Below are 6,000 nucleotides of genomic sequence, written 5' to 3'. Positions count from 1 at the left end.
AAAGCAAATTGAATTAATTAATCAATGCCAATGATTAATCCTACCTGGGTAGGCTATCTGGGTATTAAACTTGAATTAACCTGAGAGGTTGCTTCATCCAGGTTAATATGGGAAGTTTAAAAGTGTCTCATTTGATTGCAAGAACTTTAAGGTATGTTCAACAATTTAACTTATTAAATTGAATGAGATGATAATCCATACAATCTCCATTGATTGGATATCATAAGTGTAAACAGTAGTTCAAATGTTGGGAACACTCCCCACTATGGTACACTTCTTCCTTGGGCCGAAGCCACATGGGATTCCCGCGGGGGCGGGACTTCTGTCAGTACTGGATTACTGAATGGGTTTTGCAAAAACCAAATTTTACTGATTGATCAATTTTTATGATAAATCAAACCTGTATAGGCTATTTGGGATTTAAACTTTAATTAACCTGAGAGGTTTATTCATCTAGGTTAATGTGGAAAAAAGATTACAATGTCTAATTTAGAAAACTCATCAATTTGGATATTATTTAAAAGATCCACTTGAGAATGTAAATCTGGCAATTTCACTTATTAGTTCAATTGAATAAGACATCGATATCCGTCTGGATATCACGAGTAACGACTTGAGTGTCACCTGACTAATTCTTCTTGAAGGAAAGTACTGGTGACTCTTCAGAGGTCCCTGCTGGCACACGCTGAAATCAAGCGGAAGTACCCAAGGCGGAGGATTTACAATGTGGCACATAACAAAATGGCTGTTTTCCCTTTTGTTAGCTTAGCATCTCGAGCAAGCTAATGCTACTTTATGCCTGAAAAATGCTCAACATAGGATTCCCTTGGCAAGGGAAAGGTTTTACTTATAACGTATTATGTTCAAACCCTTTTCGGCGATATTTGACAATGTTTTAACCGGAACTCGCGGCAAACAACGAAATGCACCGTGGTCTACTCGCATCGAAACGCGAGAGAGACAGAGAGATACTTATCGCTGGTCAAGCTAATCTCTCCTAAATTTCAATCGGCTGGCTCTTTGTCCTCGCTCGAGAAATTAATAATGACCTAGCCAACACGCGTCTGAAACACGCGAGGCAGAAAACGTCCTGGTGGACGGAACCTGTATGATGGCTGGTTACACAAAGGAAAGGGGGTTGGGCTTGAATGAAAGAGCGGGAAGACTTAGGAACGAAGAAACAGCAGCTATGCTATCACAAATACATTATCTTATGCATTCTAAATTACCGCCCATTTGGAAAAGGAAAATGCAATAAATATTTACTCTGAGCTGCGCTTCGGTAGATTGGTCGTAGATGCTGGCCGGGTTGGCCAACAGATCTTCCTGTCCTCGGAAGAATGTCTCTGGTGGTAAATTGGATACGTGGTGGTATCTTCGTCCGTCTGTTAGACTGGATCCGTTGTCCGTCCTTTCCTAGCCCACGTCTACAGCGGCCGCTGCTAACTCAACGGCTAGGAAGTATCACTTCTGTAGTGAATAAGCTCAAAGTTCATACCATTCGCCACCAAAGCTCACGCAGAGGTTGGCTTAGTTCTGTACTTGACGTGTGTCCTTCTAACGTAGAGGCTGCAGACCTCACGTACTGGAACAACGTGGTTATCTTTTCGTCAAAGGCTTATATAGTGGAGAGGGGGTGGATGTGTTTCATCGTTTATAACCCCTGTCTCTTCACAGGGGTGGGCCACTGATCAAGCAGGGCACTTTCCTTATGAAAACCCAATTCTCTCATTTGGAAGCTAAAATTACATTTAATCTCCTAACAAACAATTTCAATATCAAACATTTCAATTGCATAACAATTCCATGTTACTCTGATAACTAGAGGGTGTATACTTTCTCAGGTACAGTTTATGGCGTCCTGTCATCAGTCATAATGTCTCAGATTACAACCGAACTGACATACATACTCATTATGTTCCCAAGCATATTTCCAACTGGTTTTATTACCAAAATATGGTTCCTTTTCCCCATTTGTTTGATGTTCCCAGACTCTCTATATTTAACACAGGCTATTCAAGTCCTTCAGTAGGGTCAGAGAGGGGAAGGGAGAAATGTATTTATGGGGGGGGGGGTCATAAACCTTACCCACAGGCCAACGTCATGACATACCATTTCATGGTCTTGTGGAGAACATTGTAGTATCCTATCAGTGCATCTGACAGGTCCACACCTCCCATGCCCTTCATGTAGTCCTTCACAGCAGCTGGAATGGGGAAATTTTTTGTTGTCCATGCCCCGTGACCGTCCTTCACACGCCTGACGACGTGATCGCCACTGAAGGACTTGTGGATAGTACTGCACATGACTACCTCTCTGGTATCCACCCACTTCACAAAGAGCAGGCCATCTTCACGAATCCATCGCATGGTACCCCGCTCAGCCCGCTTAGGCATGTCGTTCTCCTTTGTTTTCGTAAAGCCCATTCTGTTGGTCTGAATGCCACAAGCCCACACATCCCACTTCCTCAGCTCTGTAAACAGGAAAGGGCTTGTGTAAGGGCTTGTGTAGAAAAGGGCTTGTGTAGAAGTTGTCTACAAATAGTTTATAGCCCTTCCCCAGCAGTTGAAAATTGAATAACTCCATAACGGAATCATATCTCAGTCCATTACTGGTAGCAAAACTGTTTTTCCCCTCATAAACAAAAAAATTACAAGTGTAGGCACACACAGAATCAGCCAAAACAAACAGTTTGTAACCCCATTTGGTTGGTTTGTTTGAGGCTGATTCTGGCCTTTGAGGCTACCATCCTCTCATCCACCTGTTGTCTATACCATTTGCACAACAGCATGTGAAATGTATTGTCAATCAGTGTTGCTTCCTAAGTGGACAGTTTGATTTCACAGAAGTGTGATTGACTTGGAGTTACATTGTGTTGTTTAAGTGTTCCCTTTATTTTTTTGAGCAGTGTATATATATATATATATATATATATATACACACACACACACACACACACACACACACACACACACACACACACACACACACACACACACACACACACACAGTATAGCCACTGTGTACTTTACACATTTCATTACTGATGATATTTTTATATATTGCAAATAAAATAAGAACATCTAAAAAAAAATCTCAAATTAGTAATATTTGATATTATTAATTTCAAACAACGACATTAGCATTAGAACTTATTTGTCCAGCATGGCATCATCTCCATGAAGAAACATGCCTCCGCCTGGGAGTCAAAACTAGCTTCGCTGAAAGTTTCATCTTCCTCTAGCAACTCAGTCTCGCTTTCTCTGTCAATTTCCTCTATAATTTGCGTTAAATCTGTATACCGAGACTTTGTTTTAGATTTTCCTGATTTACTAGCCATAATTACAATATATAAACTTGCTGAAAATGCTATTGACTATGTACTGCTATGCGTAACACTCGTGGCTCCGTCAAGTAGGATTTGCAATGGCGAATGAACCTCTTTTACGGCAGAGTTTACGACAAAGGCTGGTCTTCGAACGTATAACCATTACACATTGTCGTTTACCTTAGCTCATTGGCTATCTTCCAAGATAGATTTCAAGATGATCAGTGGTCATTGGGCCAAAATACAGTCAATCAACAATAGACCGGTCCTACCATTGGTGCGCAATGAGGTCATTGATTGCTGTATCGGTTTGTTTCGGTCAATACGTCCCAGGAATAGAACCATCAAGTATAGTTGTGTTAGTAACAACCAGAGGATTGCAATGAAACCAACCATGACTGTGTCATGACGTTGGCCTGTGGGTAAGGTTTATGACCCCCCCCCCCCATAAATACCTTTCTCCCTTCCCCTCTGACCCTACTGAAGGACTTGAATAGCCTGTGTTAAATATAGAGAGTCTGGGAACATCAAACAAATGGGGAAAAGGAACCATATTTTGGTAATAAAACCAGTTGGAAATATGCTTGGGAACGTAATGAGTATGTATGTCAGTTCGGTTGTCATCTGAGACATTATGACTGATGACAGGACGACATAAACTGTACCTGAGAAAGTATACACCCTCTAGTTATCAGAGTAACATGGAATTGTTATGCAATTGAAATGTTTGATATTGAAATTGTTTGTTAGGAGATTAAATGTAATTTTAGCTTCCAAATGAGAGAATTGGGTTTTCATAAGGAAAGTGCCCTGCTTGATCAGTGGCCCACCCCTGTGAAGAGGAGGGGTTATAAACGATGAAACACATCCTTCCCCCTCTCCACTATATAAGCCTTTGACGAAAAGATAACAACGTTGTTCCAGTACGTGAGGTCCGCAGCCTCTACGTTAGAAGGACACACGTCAAGTACAGAACTAAGCCAACCTCGGCGTGAGCTTTGGTGGAAAATGGTATGAACTTTGAGCTTATTCACTACAGAAGTGATACTTCCTAGCCGTTGAGTTAGCAGCGGCCGCTGTAGACGTGGGCTAGGAAAGGACGGACGACGGATCCAGTCTAACAGACGGACGAAGATACCACCACGTATCCAATTTACCACCAGAGACATTCTTCCGAGGACAGGAAGATCTGTTGGCCAACCCGGCCAGCATCTACGACCAATCTACCGAAGCGCAGCTCAGAGTAAATATTTATTGCATTTTCCTTTTCCAAATGGGCGGTAATTTTGAATGCATAAGATAATGTATTTGCGATAGCATAGCTGCTGTTTCTTCGTTCCTAAGTCTTCCCGCTCTTTCATTCAAGCCCAACCCCCTTTCCTTTGTGTAACCAGCCATCATACAGGTTCCGTCCACCAGGACGTTTTCTGTATGACATCATTTGTATTCTGTGTATATGTAATTCTGTGTGATTAGGTATTTAGTAAATAAATAATGAAACCCAATTTGGTATTGCTGATTCAACTTGTTAGCCAGGGTTCGTGAAGATAGCCAAGAATTTACAACTTTCATTATGAGACTGAAAATAAGATAAGGGTTAATATTGACTGCTACCGATGTAAAGTATTACTAAGTATTTTAAGAGTTTATTCGGAAGATAACGGCTCTATAAACGTTCTTCCGTGGTGCCCCGACTTTCTAGTTAATTACATTTACATGATTAGCTTAATCAGGTAATATTAATTACAGAGAAATAATTTTATAGGTTAGCATGTCATATCACTTAATCCGGCATAGCCAAAGACACGACAACTGGATAAACGTTTGTTTTGTGTGAGTAATTACCACGAATGTTTCGTCCAAAGTTGAACGAGACGGAAATCACGACGCAAGCGGTTTACAAATGTTTCGTGTTCGGCTATAAAAATGGATTTTATCAAACAAAACGGACATTCACTAAGTAGTTAGGACACTTGGCATTGCCACCAGAGGAAGATCTTCAAAGGTAAGCGATTTATTTTATTGTTATTTCTCACTTTAGTGATGCTAATGCTTGGTTGGAAAATGCTAGTAATACTTGTGTGTCTGGGGCGCAGTCCCCAGAAAATCGCATGGTGTGCTTTTGCCATAAAGCCTTTTTGAAATCTGACACAGCGGCTGGATAAACAAGATGCTAAGCTTTTAAATTATGTAATATACATGTATTTACATAAATGTTTAATATTACTAATGGTGTATTTAGAATTTTAAAGCTATGCATTTTCACCGGATGTTAGCTAGGTGGGACGTTACCGTCCGTTACATTACCGTCCCACCTACCCTAGAGAAGTTAAGGAGATGGGTGGGGCTAAAGCTTAAGAAGGGCTCTCCAGTAGTAGTACCAAAACATTCAAAGGCCATTTTCTCAAAAGTGAGTTTACAAGTTTATCAACTCTCAAAGCAAAATGTATTTCCCATTGTTCCTCAACTGTAGTGTATGATTTACCATTATGTAGCTCTGAGTCTCTACTTTTATCCAATGTAAAAATTACAAATAAAAGATTTTGCTACATAAGGTTGATTTGAGCCAGTCGGTCACATATATTTGTCTTTATATAATAATACAAAATAAATAAATTGGAAGGAATCATTTAAGCTGTTTTTAGATTGCCATTGCTAGCTTTTGTACTTAT

Source organism: Salmo salar, chromosome ssa09 (assembly GCF_905237065.1).
Source record: "Salmo salar chromosome ssa09, Ssal_v3.1, whole genome shotgun sequence".
Taxonomy (NCBI): domain Eukaryota; kingdom Metazoa; phylum Chordata; class Actinopteri; order Salmoniformes; family Salmonidae; genus Salmo; species Salmo salar.
This window is presented reverse-complemented; position numbering follows the sequence as displayed.